Here is a 20,903-nt window from a genome sequence, read left to right as displayed (position 1 = left end):
ATCGGCGCTATGGGAGCACTTCAATGGAAAAACTGTGAGTCACGGCAGGGGGAATTCCTTCAGCCACACGGTGGAAAAAACGCACTTGTCAGCCTGTGTTTTAACCACAGATGCGATATATTCAGTCAAACCACCTCGCATCCCTTCTGTGAAAATCCAATCCTCTTGCGCAAGTTTCAGGCGGATCGGAAGGGTTTCCTATTGGAAAAACCGCACAGGCACATCGCGTGGCATTCAAGAGCCCTGCAGTGCGTTTAAGGTCCCACTGAAAACAATGGGCAATGCCTTCTAAGGCACCACAAAAGAAAAAAAAGTAGAACACGCAGTGATTTTTTTTCCCTCCACATCACAATGATGGAAAACAAGAATGGAGTTCATAGTCGGGTGAGTTTTGTGAGTCTCCTAACGCACAACACCCTTGTGATATTTTCGGCCGTGTGAGACCGGTCATAAGGTTAAAAATATACATCAGCCGTATCCATTTCTTTTACCAATTAAAACATTTTCCATTTTTATAACGTGTTGAAGATTTTTTTATTCTGTTTCCTACGCATGACGCTGGGGGTGGCAGCTTGCTTTACAGCAGGCTCACGGGGCCATACACCCAATGGATGGAGACGGCGTGCTCTGCGACCAGTGTGGAGAGGAATAGATGAGCTATCACTATCCATTGTGAATGGAGGATCCTGTGTAATCTATGTCTAGCGTCACCTTTCATTGTAATCACGTATATGACACGACTGCTGAAAGTTATCTCTGCAGAACAGACCCCTTATTAGACTCCGCGGGCAGTGGGAAAAAAATATACAGGATTTTCTTTTAGTACAAATCACCAAAAATCCTTAAAATAGTGTTTAACATTAAAACACGATTTACACAGGAGGTAATTTCCTGATTATACATTTTTCCATCCTTACTCCCTTTATCTGATTGCCTGTCATATTCTGGAGGTTTTCCCCATGTATACCGCAGTCACCTCCATGCGGTGCAGCCTCCTGTCTGATACTTATCAGGCACCAGCTTTCTCTTTCACTATTCTGTGCCATCTATCCATGATGCATCAACACAACATCACATTAACAGCTATGTTATTAGCAGCCTGTTTCAGCTCTGCTGCAGGGAGTACAATAATCATCACTACTACATATACTCCTTGCCTAAAATAAGCTCCAGACCATAAATATGCAGACAGGAGGCTGAACTATCATTATCTCTATTATAACTGTAACAGGAGCTTCTAAGCATCTGAAGTAACTGTGATAGGAGTATCTGTGCCCCCCCCCCCCCCCCCCTCCTAAAGAGCTCCTGTGGTAGGGTCCATCAAACAGGAATTATCCTGACTGAAACAGACTTTGAGAAGCACAAACCCAAGTAATTTAAAATCAGAATTGAGATCACACGACCCACCTGAGGAGAAGGACTCCAGGAATTACAGACAGAAAGGTAACCAAGGTAACACTAGCTGACATATACTATATGTTGGGTGACTAGTTATATAACGAATGAAAAATAAATAAAAGTTACCAGAGTGATTCTAAACATTCCTTTAAAAAAGGTTTTCAATATTTGACATTAAGACTTTTTAAAGATCCTGCAGTTTTCCTGCTGACCATTAAGGCTGGGCTCACATCGGCTGGTCAGATTCTGCAGCAGAAACAAGTTGCATATGGTCGCATGTGTGTGCGGTTTTCCGCACAGGTACATAACATATCTTCCACGCAGAAGGACATCAGAAAGTAGCCGAACCCACTGGAAACACCCTTCTATCACTGAGGCGACATTTTCTTGTGCTGTCATGGTGAGAGCTGTTCTGAGAGTCTTCAGGACGGGATGCTGCTCTCTAGGCTTGGCTGGATTTATACTACTTTTTTGGAAGTAGTATAAACCATTAAAAAAATTATATAATATTTTTGTGGAGGACGGGCCCAGAAGAACAAGGAAGGTTGCAAGCAACAGTCGAGATTGTGTTTTGCTCCCCAAGACTGTCCTGCATTGTCTGACCACAGATTCCTGCTTTCTTTATTCCATTTGTATCTGGTCCCCTAGCAACATACGTACAAATCCGCACCCATACGCAATGTAATTGCATATGCACTGTGGATCGAACGCATCCATATGGAGCTCATACACATGGAAACTGTGGTAAAATAGAGCATGCTGCAATTTTTCTTCCACTCGCGAAATCCGCAATTCCTACTCGAAAAGTGTGAGAGTAAAACGGCAAAGGTCCATGCATTTCAGTGCCCACGTATTACAGTGCATCACAAATGATAATGAGATCCAACACCCTGCACAAATACGAGAAAACGTGGCCCATGTGGCTCACACATTATCCGAATTAAATGAACGAGAGCAATTTAAAGTTATGTTCTGTTATTAAACTGTTTTGCATTTTAAAGCTATAAATGTCAATAAAGAAGAGCTCTTAAATTAAAACTTATCAAAATTTGTATGGAGGAGCAGGAACATGTTGAGCATATAAGAGGGATGGAAGCCCTCAAAAGTATTCTGTTGTAATATAACTAATGTATTTCCTGTCTTCTCCTACTACTAAATAAAAATGTTCAAAACAAATGACAGCAATCGCAGAATCCACAACTCAGATCCGCTCTAATGAGCCCCATAAGTGTTTGATACTTGTCCTGTGGAGAAAACTTTTCAGCAGTCTCATAAATCCAAACAATATTACAATGAAAGGTTAAAGGGGTTGTCCCGCGGCAGCAAGTGGGTCTATACACTTCTGTATGGCCATATTAATGCACTTTGTAATGTACATTGTGCATTAATTATGAGCCATACAGAAGTTATAAAAAGTTTTATACTTACCTGCTCCGTTGCTGGCGTCCTCGTCTCCATGGTGCCGACTAATTTTCGGCCTCCGATGGCCAAATTAGCCGCGCTTGCGCAGTCTGGGTCTTCTGCTGTATTCAATGCAGCCGCTCGTGCAGAATGCCGGCTCCGTGTAGCTCCACCCCGTCACGTGCCGATTCCAGCCAATCAGGAGGCTGGAATCGGCAATGGACCGCACAGAAGAGCTGCGGTCCACGGAGGGAGCAGACCCCGGCAGCCATCTTCAGCAGGTGAGTATGAAGACGCCGGACCGCCGGGATTCAGGTAAGCACTCTCCGGTTTGTTTTTTTAACCCCTGCATGTTGTCTCGCGCCGAACAGGGGGGGGGGGGGGGGGGGGGGGGGTTAAAAAAAAAAAAAACGTTTCGGCGCGGGACAACCCCTTTAATATACCTATAGATAACACAGCAGCCACCATTCACAATATGCAAAGATCACGCCTTATCTACTCCTTTCTACACGGTTCACAGAAGTGGCCTCAGTCGGTACTGCTGCATCTTGTCTCCACCGGAACTATGGCTGGAAGCACGGTTTGTCCTGCCGGACTTATAGCGAAGGCCCACAGCTCTTTCGGGGGATGGGGAGACACTGAGCAGGTTGAGGAGTAGCAGCAGCCAGAAGGAGAAATTAGCAGTACCACTGCTGACACTCTCCACACTGCTCCCTTAACTTCCCCTGCCGCTCTCCCATCATGTCCCCTCCAGGCCCCTGTGCGTGTCCACGGCACACCCTTCTCCGCTGCTGTGAGTGTCCCCAACAGGCAACCACTGTCAGCTGCTGCTAATTTTCCACATTGGCCGTTGCTGTCCCACGCTGTCAGTGCCCCCCCGCCAACAGTGCTATGTGCATGTGGTGGGGCGGAAGTCACCGCATGGGGTCAGAGCCAGATTCCGCTGCAGGGTCCTACATGCGGAATCCAACTCTGCTATCTGCAGCCGGCCTTCATCTTGGTCGAATTAACCAGAAATGAAAATGTATCTATGCAGCGATGTAGAGATGCAGACAAAACAAGCGATAGCATGTGGGAACCTAAATGAAGCTTCATGCAGTAGTGAGGAGACACTGTGCAAAGTTTATCAATGTGGGACTTAGGATACAGAGATGTTGTCATCACAGAGCCCAGAGTTTACAAGACGACTTCTAATCACCTCTGACTGTTAAATAGGGAACGTGTAAAGATGTAATTTATTTTATTCAGTGAATGGCAACCAGACACATTTGGCCAAACTATTTAAAGAGCCAATCCGATGAATTCATTATGTAACGGGGAACTGTTTCTCCCTCTGCAGAATACTCCCTCAGTCAACAGGACTTCCTGTATGGTGAAACTATTGCAAGGACCATACCAAACTAGCTCGCTCTTCACAAGGGGGCAGGAACAAAATTATCGTAGATGGTGCTGATGATTAGACCACTCCTGTCAATCAGTTACAATGAAGATGACCTCCCCCCAACATCGCCATATCAGTATCTGGCACCATCATATCCCCCAGACAGCACGCCTGCTGCTTTGAGGGTCACACTGGATTCTGACCTTTCCTTTACCCCCCACATCCAATCCCTGGCCCGAACATGCCACCTGAACCTCAGGAATATTGCTAAAAGCCAGCCATTCCTCACCACGGACACGCTAAGGACACTCATTGTCACTCGCATCCACTCTCGGATCGACTACTGCAACTCGCTGCTAATCGGCCTCCCCGCACCAGACTCTCCCCTCTCCAATCCATACTAAGGCCGCCTGCAGACGAGCGGGTCGGATCCGGCAGCGAGAATTCTCGCCGCGGGACCCAACCCGAGAGCCTGCAGGGACGAGCGCGTACTCACCCGCGCCTGGCGGCCCCGTCTCTTTCATGTGCCGGCTGCCGCGCAGCCGGCGGCCAGGTGAGTGCGTGCCCCGCACAAAAATAGGACATGCCGCGGTTTGTTTGCCACGCGAGATTTCGCGCGGCCGTCTGCATAGGAGTGCGTATTGTAGTGCACTCCTATGCAAACTTTCAGTGGCGGAAATCCCGCGGCGGGATTTCCGCCCATGTGCAGGCGGCCTAAATGTGGCAGCTAGACTCGTGTTCTATCCAGTCGCTGCACTGGCTGCTCATCCACTACAGAACTCCATTCAAACTCATCGCCCTCACCCATAATGCTCTCCATGGCGCTGCACCACCGTACATCACTTCCTGTCCATACATCATCCAGCCCGCTAACACACTTAGACTAAACACCCCTCTAATACGAGGTCCAGGACTTCTGTAGAGCAGCACCAGTCCTCTGGAAACACTACTCCAAAACATCCGGACAATACCAAACCTCCTGATCTAGCCCCCCCCCCCCCCCCAAAAAAAAAACATGCCCCTCCCTATGGCTCTCCACTTTTGCCTCTCATTTACATTTCCTGCCAGCACCTCCTGTACTACCCCTACCCAGTTTGTGTCCCATTGCTGTGCTCCCTCTTGCTCAACTGCCTGCCCCTTTACCGTCTGTATCCCCCCCACCCCCTTTGTTCCCAAACAATTGAATACCACATGTAACTGGTAATTTCGGTAATTTGTTTGTGTTCCCCATGTGCCTCGAAAGTGCAGCTGAATAAGTTTGCGCGATACAAAGCTTATTATTAAGATAGTATATCCTCCCTGAGTGTATAATTATGGTCTTTAACTTGTTTAGGAAAAACTAGAGGGTAATGATAATTACACTGGCCTTGTAGCAGGCAGAGATGGTACTGGCTCTAGCTGCTCATGTGATGCAGCTTTGGATTACTAGCCCAGCACAGAGGAAGAGAGAAAGAATAAATAAATAGGGGACAAAACTGAAAATTAAGGTAGTGTCTGATAAGTATTAGACAGGAAGCTGCACTGCATGGAAGTGACCGCAATATACAGAGGAGATGCCCAGAGTGTGACAGGCAATCCGGTAAGGCAGGGGCAACAAGGGCTGAAATGGCCCTTTAAGTGAGATACTTATAAAAGCTCTCCCAGCATGCTGGACTCTACCAGATACCTTTTTAGCCAATTATCCAAATTTCTTAAGTCAATCTAAATACTGCGGCCTGGTTTGTTTCTGGGCACAATACTTTCCAGATTCCTTAGACGGTTATTACCCAGCTTTCCTAGCAATAGCTTCTCAACCAGCGCTAGCCCCCCCGCCCGCCTTCCCTCCAAATAACTCAGCTTTACTTTTGTGCCATTCTTTTTGAATGACTATTACAAACTGTTCATTAACAGGGTTGCCCTACTACTAGCCATTTTACTACAGGAAACAGCACTGTACATTTCACAGTGGCCTGGGTTGGTACTGCAGGCTGAGTCCCATTCATTTCAATAGGACTCAGCCTGCATTACCGACTGGGCCACTGTGCGGTGTACAGCACTAGTTTAATGAACCCTGAACAACTTCTTTATTTTAGGTAGTTTTGGCCCCCGTGTCCCAAACTACATAAACTAAACATACACACTGACGTCAGCCCGCCATTTTGGCACCGCGGTATCTAATATGACGTCCCCCAGCCATGTCCTGTAAACCTAACGTGGGCTTCTAATGTAATCCTTGGCAGGCTTACGGGATGCCATCAGTGATGTCCCCGTTGGGCCTTCTATTGGCTGCAGTCATCACAAGCCCATGTGACTGCTGCAGCGCTTGTCAACTTAAGACCTCGCAGCATCGGGAGGAGAGTGCCGTTTTGTTTTTTTCTATACTCTACGCCCTCCCATTGTCACATAATTACCCCAGAAAACCCCTTTTTACTTCCAGTCCATTCAGAGACCTTGTCCACCTACAGGTCATATAATGCATCATCATCAATAAGAGGAGGAGATCCAGCTGAGACCTTCAGGACAGAAGACAAGTGTAACCATTCCTAATAGGGGTCACAAGAGTGTCAACTAAGAAACTCAGCAACTATACATGAAAAGTACTATAAAAATAAATAAATAAAACACAACCAAGCACCCCATCCGCGGGCAAATAACCACTGAAGTGCCATTACCCGCCGGCATGCTGCCAGACCAGCACCGGGCCTTCCAGCGCCCAACCTTCCAGTGCACCCTGCTGTAGAGAAAAGTTTGCCAACTTCTCCCCACAACTAGCACAGGAGCCCCACAAATCACTGAAGGCGATTCTCCATCATCCAGTAATAAAGAACTCATCATGCTGCATCCAACAAGGTCAGAGGGAGCCGCACAGCCGGTCCTCCCGCACAGGGACAATAGGCAGCGGCTTGTCCTTCCAGGACACTTGGGGCCATTCATCTCCGGAGATCCCACGATCACTCCTGAAGAAGGATCCCACAGGATCAAGTGTAATCCAGTAGAGCTGAGCATGCAGACCCTGAAATAGCCATCACACAGAGCTGCTGCATCACTGGGTACCAGGCCTGCTGTTGGGCAGACTTGGCATTCCTGTGCCCAGCTCTTACCCTGCACTGCCAGGGATCCAGCGGGCACTGCTAGCAGGCAGCCATGTTTGTGCAGCTCTTTAGTATTTACAAACCTGCAGCGGCCAGCAATTCAGTCGTAGGAGAAAGAGAGGAGAGGGGGAGGGGGCGGGAGGCGGCAGACAAAGGAACCCCGAGACACAGACAAGACACCTACCGCTGGCCGGCGCTCTCCTCCTCCCCCGCCTCATGTGTCTGCCGCCGCCCCCAGCCCGCCGCCGGTGACATCACGAGCCGAGGATTCCTCAGCCCAGGTGGAACAATAGCAACAGCTCTGTGACGTCATACCTGCTCCCGCCGCGCTGACTGAAGGGGAACACAAGGGGGCGTCGCTGCGCGCCAGGGGAGAGCTCGGCAATGCCGTGTGGCGCTCGCAGCAACAGGAGGGTCGGGGATGGAGAGACAAAGGGCTGCAGGCCGCTCTTACCTTGAGGTGTTTTCCCTCCACTTTCTCACAGAAAGCTTCCAGGTGATGGCGCTGCTCCCCCCTGCGGCCCCCCCACCGCCGCCGCCTTTGTCGGTATTCGGTGGCAGAGCGGCTCCCGCCTCACGCTCCTCTCCCCCCACCGAACTTCCAAAGCCGACGCTCCAGTTCTCGTTTTCTCCCTCCCAACTCCTCCTCCTCCCTCTTTTACACACTGCCAGATTTGGCTCTGCCCGCTTGTATACACCGCGCTGTGTCTCTCCTGCAAGGAGAAGGCCTCGCCTTCCTGCCAAATAATGATCCCCTCAGTGCGGAGCCCCGCCTCCCTGTGTTGGTGCAGCACAGGGCTGCGCGCATGCGCACACCGAGCCCGCTCTCCGCCGCGGTAGGACTCAAGTGCGCATGTGCGCTACCCTTTTTTTATTTGTGTGTGTGGTGACGGGCTGAGGGGCTGTATAGTGGGCGGGGGTGAAAGGGGGGCTGCCACCAGGATTTGGGCTCCTAGCTGAATACACATGTGGCTGCCCAATTATATCAACAGTATAACGGCAGCTTGTTTAGTCTCCAGTGACTCCGCTCACCTCATATATCCGGGCTGTGACATATAATAGATTGATATATAACATGAGACGGCTCAGTCTGGGCGATAACGTGTGTATTTGGGTAAAGAAGTGGCTCAGAGATAGGAAGCAGAGGGTGGTAATAAATGGCTCATACTCTGATTGGGCCACGGTCACTAGCGGGGGGCCACAGGGTTCAGTATTAGACCCCATACTGTTCAATATATTTATCATCGGCCTGATAGAGGGGCTGCACAGCAAAATATCAATATTTGTAGATGATACAAGATAGTTAATGCAACGGAGGACAATGTGCGGCTACAAACGGACCTGGACAAGCTGGGGGCTTGGGCAGAAAAATGGCAAATGAGGTTCAATGTTGATAAATGTAAGACTATGCACATGGGCAGAAGAAATGGCTGTCGCTAATATACATTAAGGCCTCGTGTCCACGGGGAAAATCAGGCCCGCCGCGGATTCTTCATCCAGAATCCCGCAGGGGGTCCCTACATTCCCGCGGACACGAGGCCTAAAAGTAAGATTTACTTACCTGTCCGGACGCTTCAGATCTGCCCTCCATCGCGGCCGGATCTTCTTTCGTCGGCCCGGCGGGTGTGCTCTGCACGCTGGGAGCGTGCCGCGCGCATGCGCCGTGCACCCTTTTTTTTTTTTTTTAAACTCCTGCTCTCCCGCGCCAGAGAGCAGGAATTCAGCTGCGGGTGTGCCACGGATCCGGACGGCCCCCATAGGAGCCTGCGGGAGCCGTCTACGTGGGAGACTCGCACTAAAATGGAGCATGCTGCGCGTGTTTTCCCGCACACGTAATCCGCGCCTCGGTAAAAAATGACATCTGCGGGTATTTAATTACTTGCGAGTGTCCAATGCATCCCTATGGGGCGCGGATTTTAAATTTTATTTTACCCATGGAGGCCTCATGTCCACGGGAAAAATATATATTAAAATCCGCAGCGGATCACCCGCATGTACAATTTCCCATAGGAATGCATTGACCACCCGCGGGTAGATAAATAGCCACGGATGGTGTTTTAAAGTGATTTAAAAATGTCATGTGCGTGAAAAAAAACGCAACATGCTCTATTTTTAAGGCCTCATGTCCACGGGGAAAATCAGGCCCGCTAGGATTCTCCATGGGGAATCCGCAGCAGGTCCCTCCTGCCCCGCGGACATGAGGGCTGAAAATAAGAATAAACTCACCTGCTGCGGGCCGTGCGTGTCTTCCTTCCTTCGCGGCCAGATCTTCTTTCTTCGGCCCGGCGGATGTGCTCGGCACACCGGCTGTGTGCCGCGTGTATGCGCCGGGCACATCCGCCGGGCCGAAGAAAGAAGTTTCCGGCCGCGAAGGAAGACCTGCATCGCCTGAGCAGGTGAGTTTAATTCAGGCGCGGGTCTCCTCCGGATCCGGACGGCTTCCATAGGCTTCAATAGAAGCCAGCGGGAGACCCCCACCTAAATGGAGCATGTCCGGAATTTTCCTGCACGCGGGACCCGCGCCTGCAGGGAAAAATGACATCCGCAGGTATTTAACTACCTGCGGGTGTCTAATGCATCCCTATGGGGCACGGATCCGCGTGCAGGAAAAACGCGGCGGATTTAAATTGTTAATTTGCCTGTGAACATGAGGCCTTAGTGCGGATCACGCGTGCAGGCGCTCATAGAGCTCATAGATCAATTGATCTCACGCATGAAAAAAAATAGAATTTAAGTTCATCCGCACTGCATCTGCAGCAGAAATCCACATTACATATCCACGCGGGCCACATTTTTCCCGTGCACATGAAGCCTAAGGCCTTCTGCAGACGGGCGAAAATTCTGCGGCTGGATTTCCCGCAGAATTTCCGCCTGTGCCTGCTGCCATAGGATTGCATTACATAATGCAATCCTATGCACACAGCCGCGATTTGTCTGCGTGAAAACACGCTCGGAAAACAAATTGCGGCACATCCTATTTCTCTGTGGGTCTCGCGGAGGCCCACACAGATATGTCACTATTGACACGCCGGCTTCGCTCTGCGTATAGCAGAGAGGGGAGACACAGGGAGCAGGTGAGCCGCAGCTGTCACTGCAGCGGCACGGCGTGCATCCCCCTGCAAGAATTCTCGCAGCGGGATCCGACCCGGCCGTCTGCAGGAGGCCTAAATGGGGTACTGCTAGGGAAAAGTGATATGGAAAAAACCTGGGGTACTAGTGGACTGTAGACTTAACTGGAGCAACCAATGCCAGTCAGCTGCTGCAAAAGTTAATAACGTCTTGGGGTGCATTAAAAGGGGCGAGGAACAAGAACATTATTCTCCTACTATATAAGGCACTTGTCAGGCCTCACATGGAATATTGTGCACAGTTCTGGACACCGGTGCTTAGGAAAGTTGTTGCAGTACTTGAGGGGGTTCAAAGAAGGGCAACTAAATTAATAAACAGAATGAGGGGACTGGAATACCCAGAGAGGATATCAAAATTGGGATTATTCACCCTGGAAAAAATACGGTTAAGGGACGATCAAATAACTATGTATAAATACACGAGGGAACAATACAAGGATCTCTCCCATGATCTTTTTATACCCAGGATTAAGACGGTAACAAGAGGACATCCGCTACGTCTAGAAGAAACAGGTTTCATCTCCAACACAGGAGGGGGTTCTTTACTGTAAGAGCAGTGAGACTGTGGAACCCTTTGCCTGAGGACGTGGTGATGTCAAAATCCATAGAGGAGTTTAAGAGGAGACTAGATGTCTATCTAGAACACTATAATATTACAGAATGTAGACATTAGGTTACCAGCAGGGTTGTTGATCTGGGTCTTGGAGTCAGGTAGGAATTTTCAAACATTTCAAACTCCATTATGGAGTTGGGAAGGGATTTTTTTCCCCAAAAAATGGGCTAAATTGGCTTCTGCCTCATTGGAGTTTTTTTGCCTTCCTCAACAAAGAGGGGTGGAAACAGGCTGAACTAGATGGACATTGTCTTCGGTCGGCCTAGCATACTATGTTTGGCTTCTGCGCTATATGCAAATGAAGTTAGATGGGCGTTTTCGTTGTGTCCGTGGATCGGCTGTATCCCCGCCCATCGCAGATGAAACCCCGCCCATTCCGTACTTTGGGACATCTCCAGCTGGAGATGTTACTAATGCGTTTTGTTTCGCTGAGCAAGCAGGCTCATGCAGTGTGATTCTTTCCCAGGCGGAGGGACGCAATGCGCTATCATCAGTGTGGTGCAAGCGCAGTGATGCTGCACACATGGCGATGTATCCAGCTGGCAGAGCTGGAGACGTCACAAAGTACCGAGTGGGCAGGCAGGGATACAACCGGACGGAAGGCACAGTGGGAACACCCATCAGACGGTGCTACCTTCATTTGCATATAGCGTGCAGCCCAAAGCCTCCCAAAGCCCAGGCTATATCAGGCGAGCAGAGGCACACTGGAAAATAAAAAAAAATAGCATTATACTGTTTGTGCCATTGGGTAACCACCTGTGTATTCCGTTAGTAGCCCTGGTGATAGACTTCCTTTACGGCTTATTCAGATGTGCCTTTTGCCAAAATCGCTCACCGCAGCAGCGCAACATATTTACGCATGAACAAGGCTGGATGAGGTACATTTGCGTGTGTGTCTGCGCACAGTACTATACTCTTTGCGCATGCAGGGCCAGTTCAAATGCGCATACGATACACCCATTCAGAGGATTAAAAGGCTAATTAATATAATAAGGTCCAGATGTGTTCCTTTCCCCGCGTTTAATCCTTCCCCTTGCGTATTTGCGCACCTCCCATAGACTTCTATGGAGGTCTTTGCTGAGCAAGACGCAAAAAGATAGAGCAGGTCCTACTTTTTTTCTGCGCACGCAAAAAACGATCATTAGTACAAACCCATTGAAATATATTTCCTGGATCCTATTTGGCTTTGAACCATAGATTTATATACACACTTGTTGCTGCTCCATCCAATTTATTTGTTTTTTGGTGATATTGTTGCATACCAGGACTCCTTTATTTATGTGGTCTCTGGTGATGAATCGTTGTTTTAAAATGTTTTTAGCTCAGTTTTTTGGATGTTTTTGGCATATTGTAATAAAATGTATTTCTTACGTCTTCTGTATTTAGGTGTGCGCCAAGTTTTGTATGGGTGGGTTTTTTTTGTAATACCAAGCCTGGCCACTTCAGTGGAAATGGGGCTGTCTGCTTCCTGCAGAAATCACAAGTACACTGGCCAAACGAACAGCTGATTGACAGGGGTCCCAAGTGGTAGACTGTCAATAGCTGATCTACTATTGATGGTCCATTCGAAGAATAGACCATCAATATTTTACAGCCCTTTTAAAAGGGACCCTGTCACTACCATCTTCCCCCAAACTAACTTCACTGGCCAATGGGGGCATGAAAAATCAATCATGTCTAATGTCTTCTCTTTTACTAAGGGTGCTTTTACACCGGCTGAATTATTGTACCAGGATGCAGTAGAATTTGGAGAAGATTCTGCACCAAAATTCACATAGCTAACATGCAAATGTTGATGTGAAATTGAAGGACTTCATTCTACCTGAAATTCTGCATCAAAATCTGCATTTAACAGTGCAGATTTCTGCAGCAGAAAACTTTGCTGCTTCCTGACAATAATTCTGCCCGTGTAAAAGAGTCCTATTGAGCCCATATACTGCTACAATTCGGCTTCAAAGTAAGGGCTTAGTCAGACGGGCGCATCGGCACCCGTACACAGGAGCCGATGCATCCATGTGACTGAGCCCTTACTGCAGGAAGAAGACGGCCGTACTTCAAGACGGACGACTCCCCGCAGCGCTGAAGAAAGAACACATGACCGGCAATGAAGATTTATGACCTGCTGAGCTAACCACATCCCTGGCACATGTGCAAGCACTAACGAAGAACATATACAAGGTGATCATAATTAAAGTGTTCCGAGATGTCTAGAGAGACAACCCTTCCTGGGTATAATTGAACGAAACTTCGTAATATTACTATCCAGGATGTGCAAATGCAAACTACCATGTTTCCCTGATAATAAGACCTACCCCGATAAAAAGCTCTACTCTGGCTTGAAATATAAACCCTCCTCTGAAAACCTTTATGAAAAAAAAATAAAAATACTCACCTGGTCTGCGGCGTCCCCATGCTTCGCGATGGTCTCTGGCGGCGCTGCTGCAAGCTACAGTGTCCTCCGCACTGACATCCCAACTTCTTTCTGCTGATGGGGCTTTGAATACCTCGCCTCCTGCAAAGCAAGCGCTGTGATTGGATCAAGCGTCGGCCAATCATGGACGGCGCTCAATTATTCACAGCCATTCAGTGAATGACATCACTGAATGGTTGTCATCGGCTCATCGAGCACTGGCTGTAATTGGCTAGCGATCGATCCAATCACAGCGCTCGCTTTGCTGGAGGCAGGGTATTCAAAGCCCCGTCACCAGAAAGCAAGCTGAGATGTCAGCGCGGCGGACACTGTAGCTTGCCGCAGCGCCACCGTGGACCATCGTGAGGCATCAGGATGCCGCAGACCAGGTGAGTATAAGCCCCCCGTCCCCCAAGAAAATAAGACACTGTGCCTCTATTGGGGCAAAAAATAATATAAGACAGTGGAAAAAAAATTTTGTTCCAAATTTCACCACCAGGGGTCAATGTGGTTCTGTGAGACGTTTAAAACAAATTCAAGGAGACTGGGCATAGGAATAAATTTTTTCCTGCTATATATGACATTTACAATACCTGTTAAACCTCAAACAGCCTAAGATACAGAACAGAAGTAACATTTACAGTGTAACGATAATTCCTCAACGTGGCATCCATTATTGTCTACAAGAACTGGAGGGCACAGTTTTTTTTTCTGTGTCTCGGGATAAGGTCAAGGGTGACGTCATAACATCAGCTCTGGATCATGTAGTTCGCCTGCCATTGTACACATCCTTCAGTCAGTCCTGATTATCAAGGGTTAAATATCTTCCTGCTGCTATAAGCTGAAGGATTGTCTGGGGGTTGACTGTCCAGCCTGCTAATCGGTAACCTTTTTAGAGTTGTTTAGCCGATGGGCTGCCTGACTGGATTGACAGCCCAGTCAGCCAGTCTGCTGCTCTCCTATATTAACTGGCTCCTCCTTGCTGTGGGCACCGGTTATACTTCTAGTATTCTGGCTCTGTCAGGACTCTCAGCATACCTGTCTGTGGGTCCCCGGTCCAGTTCCTCTCTGACTTCAGACCTTACTTTATACAAGCAGCAGGGTCTTCCTTTTTGTCAGGGTTCAATCAGGGAGGATCAGGATGTTATCTGTCCGATCCAGCATCTAGCTACCATTATTCTCCCGTATGTGCTTCGGTATCCTACTCATCCTAGTTTTGTCAGCAGTCTTAGACATACCTGACAAGTGTGTTCAGTTGCAGAACGCAAATGATCTTTTCTAATGTTATTCATATGCAATGTTACCGCAATAAGAATATTTTTTTCTGAAAATGACAGATACAGCCTGCAGAGTGAAAACTGCAGGATACAAGTTATATAATGGTCAGAAATAGTGCCACTGCTCATCTACACTCATGGCAGCATATTCTGAAAGGGCAGGTATGGAAACCGCTGAGCTCTGTCAATGGCTGCAGCAGCGGGTTTACGGGATGTCACACGTGACTGCAACCTGTAAATAAAAGGTCACCTGGCCGACCGGGAGTCGCCTGCTGGGGACTTATGGTAGAGGTGAGTATAAGCTTTTTGTTATGTTGTGGCCAATGGGGAGCTGTTTAAAGCTAAAACCTATATCTCGGACATCACCTTTAAAGAAGTGGAGGGGCTAATGTTATCAATTCAGCACAGGTCACAAAGCGGTGAGATATAACACAACAGAGACTATGCAAGCTATGTCCATGGTAGAAAATATATATATTATTAAAAGCATTTTTTAGGGGGATGGGGGGGGGGTATTGGGGTGTAGTAGGGAGCTGTGACTGGAGCTGTTGGCAATTTTTTTCAGTGTTTGTATATACAGTACATGGATGTAGTTGATTGACTATCCCCACTGCATGCAAACAGCTGCTATAACATCACTTCAAAGTACTTTTATTCATTAGTTTTCTATATTGTTTATATATGTATTGTTAGAGCGTTCTGCTGGGATCTGTTGTTCTACATGGTTTCCAGCAGCTCAGCTCCACAGGTGGTGGTTGATTGAGCTGGCTGGGTGTGGATTGCTCCAGCCAGCTAATACCCCAGGTCTGCAGCTCATATATACCAGCTCCTCTGCTGTGGCTGCTCTGTTTGTTCAGAATGAACAGTGTAATGTTCCTCTGTGTCTGGACAGCTTTCAGTGGGAACAGTGTCATATTCCTGTGTGTCTGTGCATGTGGCCAGACATGCGGTGTGAGCAGGCATGTTCAGTGTGTTTTGATTTGATCAGTGTCATGTTCCTGCGTGTCTGTGCAGTTTGCCTTTTGTGTAGTGGGAACTGTGTCCTGCTGTGAATTTTTCATAATCTAGAATGCAGGTAGGTCCCCAAGTTTTAGCGTGGGGTCGTCCCTGTCAGGACGATTGCCCCGCATGCAAGCAGGTGTCCTTGGGGTTAGTTGTCTCATTAGGGTAGGAACACACGAGACAACGAGGACCGGTGAAGTGGGCTCGCGGGCTTAAGTATCTTGGCCAAAGTACGAACGAATACCTCATACATTCTATAGTTATTCCATCTGGCTATGTATGTAGGTGAGTGTTTTGAGCGCTTGTCAGCCATTGTTTTATGTATGTCTTCAAGTATGAAGTCGGTTTCGCAGTTCTGCGGTTCTATCTGAGTTCGCCTGTCGACAAATATGAAGTCGGTTTTGCAGTTCTGCGGTTCGGTCTGAGTTCGCCAGTTCGTGGTTGTGTTTGACGTAACATGTAATATGAAAACTAATAAGTAAAATCACTTTGAGGGCTGCTCTTGTTGTCCCTATCTGAAGCAATTCACACAGGCCTAATGTCATGCCACAGGTGGTTGGATGACCGTATGATGCATAATGGATGTGGTGTAGAAAAAGCAGTGGAGCTATTCCAGTTGTGGTAAAATGCAGTGTGGTAGGAAGGTACTTCTCCTAATTAGGTATCCTGGTGGTGACATAATAGAGATATGTGCATGGGAAACTGGGTGCAGCCAACCCACTATCCATTCTACCCACGGGTTGACGTATAATAAATGTAGTGATGAATGTCAGGAAAAAACTGAGAATTAGGCCTCATGCCCACTGCCGGGTCAGATTCCGACTGCGAAATATTGCAGCGGAATCAGACCCGGCGCCCCCCAGAGACCTTATACTCACCTGTTCGGATTTGCCGCGAGTGTCTCAGCTGGCGCGCATGTGCAGTGCAGCACATGACGCACTGGCGCTTGGCGGTGACGCGGATTCTCGTGATACTTCAGCTGTGCTCACAATGGGAGCGGTTCATGCGATTTTACGCATAAATTAGAACATGCTGTGATTCTTTCCCGCGAGCGGAAAATTGCAGTTGATTTCTGCTCATTGGCAGGGGAGAATCATTTAACATGGCATGTCTATGGACAGACATAGCTACGGAATTTGCGGAGGTGTCTGACCACGAATTCCGCAGCAATAATCAATCCGTGGGCATTCGGCCTAAGGCACAACCCTGAGATGGACATGCACATCCACAAATCCTTAGTCATGAAAAAAATCTTAGTTTTTATTTGATGAAGCCAGCTTAGAAGACGCAACGCATTTCGAAGCCATACAATGCTGCGGAATATGTTGGCGCTATATATATAAAGATTATTATTGCTGGGAGTACACTGTCTACAATATACATAAGAGTGTTGGGAAATATGATTTAAAAGAATACATAGTGGGGAGATGTAGAGGAAATAGAAGTTATGGGGGGAAAATAAAACTATATATATATTTTCCATTGATGGAGCAAATAATCGTGGGATAATATAAGTAGGAGTAAATAACATAAGAATGATTGAGTACAAAAAAGGACATTAAAAATGCAACATGATAAAAGGACATAAAATAATGGTAATAATAGCATTAAAAGCAATATAAATACGGAGTGGATACATACTGAGAGAGTAATACTAGTGGTTTGCGATCGGATGGTTAGACACAAGTGGCTGAGAGGTTGGAAATAAATGGGCATGGCTGCGGACACTTTCAAGCATAAGTGGAAAATGATGAATGATGGGAGTGAGTGGAATGCAGAGAATGTAGGGTTAAGAATTGGAGGGGGGTAAATAAAGGAGAAGAAGAAAAAAAGGACACATGTAACATCACAAGCAGGTGCCCACACATACCACTGTCGGAGATAATGCAGGGCACACTGAATGTACCTACCACTCAAGCGGCGGGAGAGGGGCTAAGGATGATGTAGGGAAGCGTGCCTGGGTTTAAATGTCAAATTTGGCAGGTAGAATGGCGCGCATGTGTGATCCCGCCGCCGGGCACTCGTGGCATGCGTGAGGGAGACACTGCACTAGTGTCTGAGGAATGAAACAGTAGAAGGGGGGGTGGGTGATCTATTGTACAGGTACAATGGGGGAGGGGGGAGGATAATCTGAGTGTGGATCATTTATTTGTAAAGGGGGGGAGGTAATCTGATTATGCAGAATGCAAATGTATGGATATTTGAGGAGAAGGGAGAAATGGGTGTATTGACACAGTTAGTGTATGTGGGATATGTAACAAAGTTAAATGGAAAAGATGTATGGCTTTGGGCTCAGTCAGATGGGCGTTTTTTTACATGCGTTTATTTGCGCGTGAAACAAATTGCGTGCCCACGTCCACTGACAGCCGTATGTTCTATCTTTTGTAGGTGCGAATTTTATGCGCATGTAAAAATCGGACATGTGACTGCGACCATTGAAAAGCATTGGTTCTACATAGATGCGAATCGCAAATGCAAACAACATGCGCAGCAAAAAAACGCCCGTCTGACTTAGCCCTAAAAGACCTGAGTGCTGTACATAATGCTGGCAGAGATATATATATAGTGGGATAGTTATCTAGTAGGATATTCTGTTGGTTCTAATGGAGTGAAAGTGCTAAATGGGTAATGTATGATGGTTTTAAGGCATGTGATTACCTGCATGCAAACAACGCAGACGTCCAGTCTACAAGAATATAAAAGGATCGATGACAAGTGAAAGATGCAAGTTTAAAATATTATTAACCCCTTCCGCTGCAGGGCGTAAGTTTACGTCCTGGCAGCCTGGTACTTCCCGCAACAGGACGTAAACTTACGTCCTGGAGATAGCGTGGGATCACATATGATCCCGCGCTATCCCGCAGCGGGAGCCGGCTGTCAGTCACAGCCGGCGTCCCGCTGCAACAGCGGGGGGCATCGGAGATGCGCCCCCCGCTGTTAACCCCTTCCTTGCCACGATCTAAGTAGATCGCGGCAGGGAAAGAGTTCACAGAGGGATCGCGCTCCCTCTGTGTCTCCGGCCGGCTCTCGCGATGTCATCGCGAGAGCCCGGCCTGTCACCATGGCAAGAGGACGCCAGACACTGGCGTCCTGTATTGCCTATGCCTATGATCGCTGTATAAGCGATAAGGCATGGCAGAGCAGTAGCTCTGCCATGCCTTATGACAGCGATCATCGGTACAGTGATGTAAGTCCCTCAGAGGGACTCAAATAATGTAAAAAAAAGAAAAGAAAAATGTAAAAAAAAAATGTAAAAAAACCCCCTTTTTTATGCTTTTTCTCAGATTAGTATAAAAAAAAGGTAAAAAAAAATTTAACCCCACATATTTGGTATTGTCGCGTCCGTAACGACGCGTACAATAAGTTGCACTTGCTTTTGACTGTGCACGCAAAAAAAAACGCTAAAAAACTGAGGCAAAGTGCAAACTTTTAGCATTTTGCCTCACTAAAAACGCAATAAAAGTGATCAAAAAAGCCGTACATTCCCCAAAATGGTACCAGTAAAAACTACAGCTCGTCTCGCAAAAAATAAGCCCTCATAGAGCGCCGTACATCGAAAAATAAAAAAGTTACAGGACTTTGAATGCAGCAATTTAGAATAGAAAAAAGATTTCCAAAAAAAAGGGTTTTTATTGCAGAAAAGTGGGAAAACCTAAAAAAAATGTAAGAATTTTGGTATCGTTGTAACCGTACCGGTCCGCAGAAAAAATGGAATGTCTCATTTATGCTGCATGATTAACGCTGTAAAAAAAAAAAATCTATGGCAGAATTGATGCGTTTTCTCTCCCTGCTATCATTAAAAAAAAAAAGTTTTACAATATAGTCTATGTACCCAAAAGTGGCACCGATAAAAACTACAGTTCGCCACGCAAAAAACAAGCCCTCACACGGCCGCGTCGACGGAAAAATAAAAAAGCTATGACTTTTGATAAACGGAGAAGAAAATCTGCCAAAAATTGTTGCGTCTTTAAGCCCAAAATAGGCCATGTCATGAAGGGGTTAATAAAGTTATTTGTAAAATAATAAAAGGGGGAGAGAAGAAAGAAAATGTGGTGTAATGAATAGCTTAACATAAATTACCGTATTTTTCGCTTTATAAGACAAGTGCTGGATAAAAGTTAGTGCAGCCACCGCTGATAACTCCGAGAACAAGGCAGCTGTTTTGTATATGCAAATAGTATCAGCGGTATTCCGCTGAGAACTCAGCGTGCGGCGCTGATAAGAGTCATTGATGATTTCTAGCTTGCTAAAAATCATTGATGAACGAATAGTGAACGAAAAGTGCGCGATGGCAGTGCGCTTAGATGCAACGGTTATCGCTCAAAAGATGGCTTTTGAGCAATAATCGTTGTGTCTAAATGGGCCTTTACCTATGCTTCTTCTCCCCTGCTGTGTGATAAGGATCCCAGGTCAGCTCCAATGTAGGAATTGTTGATTAGTGAGCTGGAGAGAACTTCTTCTGCTTCCACTCCCCCACCAATCAGCTGTAGGTATAGACAGCTTTCCTCCACTCCTTATCACACAGCTGTTGGTTACATAGTGGGGGAGGGGTGGGAGGAGAGCAGTAGGTACAACTGATTCCAGCACAACTACCGTATGTATACCTCACACCTCACCATAATCAGAAGTGCCATTCAGGATTCCTGAAAAGTTGGGTGACAACTAATGGAATCATCATTACATTGTCACTCAGTTCTTCTGGATCCTGAATACCAACTGCAGAGTTATGCAAGCATTTAAACCACATACATCATTATAACTAGTCAAACATGGCATTCAGGGCTCCTAGAAAGATGGGAGACACTGACAAGTAATAATATCACCATTTGGGTTCTTCCACACTGGCGATAGATTTTCCTGCGACGCGAAAATGTGAAAACGCATGATTTTGAAGCCAATGGTTTTCAATTATTTCATTCTCATTTGTGCTGTTTTCACTCACTCGAAGTTGCGATGAAAAAAATCTGTGATATCGCCTATTGTTTGTGGCAACAGTGCCGACTCCATTGGAATTAATGGGAGAAGATTGCGAAAGAGCTTTGGAATCCGCCATAGTGAGGGGAGAGAGGGGGCGGAGCCACAGGGGATCTCTTACATATCTCTCCATATTTGAAAAGATAGGAGGTGCGGCTAGAGGGCTTCCCCCAAGAGGGGCAGGGCTAGAGGGGTTCTCAAGGTGATTCTTCTCTAACCAAGAGAAGGGGTGGGGCTAGAGGGATCCG

The 20,903-nt window shown here is 47.2% G+C and overlaps 1 protein-coding gene across 2 annotated transcripts in view; it reads right to left on the bottom strand.

The window, feature by feature from the left end:
* SPIN1 (spindlin 1) overlaps nt 1-7,827 on the bottom strand; it is a 46,490-nt gene extending 38,663 nt beyond the window's left edge. For both annotated transcript variants that reach the window (XM_066604060.1, XM_066604061.1), the window contains exon 1: nt 7,706-7,827. The gene's annotated coding sequence lies outside the window, so the exon portion shown is untranslated. The remainder of the gene's footprint in view (nt 1-7,705) is intronic.
* Between the last annotated feature and the right edge of the window lie 13,076 nt (nt 7,828-20,903).

This window comes from Eleutherodactylus coqui, chromosome 5, assembly GCF_035609145.1.
Source record: "Eleutherodactylus coqui strain aEleCoq1 chromosome 5, aEleCoq1.hap1, whole genome shotgun sequence".
Classification (NCBI taxonomy): Eukaryota; Metazoa; Chordata; class Amphibia; order Anura; family Eleutherodactylidae; genus Eleutherodactylus; species Eleutherodactylus coqui.
Note: the sequence above shows the minus strand (reverse complement) of the source record. Positions and strands in the feature narration are given on the sequence as shown.